General features: G+C 32.3%; 1 protein-coding gene across 2 annotated transcripts in view; it reads right to left on the reverse strand.

Moving 5' to 3' along the window:
- Positions 1 to 1,486, reverse strand: part of Fam19a2 (family with sequence similarity 19 member A2, C-C motif chemokine like) — a 564,584-nt gene that overhangs the window by 40,824 nt on the left and 522,274 nt on the right. The gene's annotated exons all lie outside the window — the stretch shown is intronic.

Here is a 1,486-nt window from a genome sequence, read left to right on the forward strand (position 1 = left end):
CCTCAGCATTTAAATTATTTTAAACAAAAACCTTTGAGACAGATTATCACTTCCTTAAGTTGCCTCTGCTGGGCTCAAACTTGGGATCCTCCTGCCTTAGTCTACTAAATCTGTAGAATTATGTATATATGCCAACACAACTGACCAATAATAATTTACTTTGATTTTACTCAAGAAATTCCTTCTTTCAAATCTTCTCTTCTACATGATCATTTTTCTTTTTAAAATAGGAATCATAGGTCCGAGGATATAGCTACATAGCTCAAACAAGAGCACCTGCCTGGCAAACTCAAGGCGCTGAATTTAATTCCTGGTACAAAACAACAATAAAATGGAAATCATAGAATCAGAATCATCAGAGATCATAAAAACAATCCAAAGGACTACTGTTGCATGGATTCTTTCTATAAATTTTACAAGAGGCCCTTTATGTCCATCTGTACTCTGGACCAAAAGAAATGAAAGAAAACTAGGAGATACTACTCTTTACACAAGGGACAACATACCACTAAAGTGTAGGACCTAGCCGTGGTCTCCTGATTTTCTATTCTTGGATCCGGTCTCTCATCATATTGGGAAGAATTCTGTGAAGCATAGACTCAATTTTAATTTTAGATTATTGAAAATATGACCACTGGGGAGTTAAACAGCACTTTATTTTTCTTTTTCTGAGAATTTAGATCACCTACTCATGACCTTTACATTTCAATGATCCTGAAATTTAAAGATATTTTTTAAAGGTCTACCTCATGTGAAAAGAACTATAAGAAACTTTTATTGCCATTATAGAGAATAAGTTAAATCATAAGATAAAGTAAAGTGCAAAATGGAGGTTAAGACAACAGGTTTTGGAAAAGGGCTCTGTGGCTTCAACCCCAACTTCCCAATTAGGTAGCTTTACAATCTTAAGAAGTCATTTAACATTTTTTGAAATTTTTGTTTACACATCTATACAAAAGAAAGAAAATATTTTTCTATTGACTAGACCTTTAAGAGGATTAAGTTAGACAATCTATTTACAGCACTTTGGTATATGGCACAAGTTTTAAGTACATTTAAGCAGCTTCACCCATCAGCTAAAGTAATAGAAACATAGAATTTGGTTTTTAAATGCTCACCTGTTAATTTTTCATTTGTTTTAGAATCTCAAAACTTGAGTGAATTTCCTTGAGCTTTATTTTGAACTAAGAATAGTACTTTAAAAATTTCAGAGTACAAATTGCCTAAAAGGAAATTTCATGTGTCCAAATATAATATAATCCATATGGATTTTATCTTTTGCTAACTCCCTGAATAAAACAATTATTCAAACTAACAGAACATGCACTTACTGTATTTTGAAAAGGTGTGCCAAAATTTAACAAGCAAGAGTCAATAAAAATTTCACAAGGTATATTTTTTATTTGTAGCATCAGAAGCTTACTAGTCACTTCTGGTCACTATCTAATCAGTAAAAGCAGTGAAGACTTCATGTGACAGACTGAGC

This window comes from Octodon degus, unplaced genomic scaffold (assembly GCF_000260255.1).
Source record: "Octodon degus isolate 3935 unplaced genomic scaffold, OctDeg1.0 scaffold00139, whole genome shotgun sequence".
NCBI lineage: Eukaryota > Metazoa > Chordata > Mammalia > Rodentia > Octodontidae > Octodon > Octodon degus.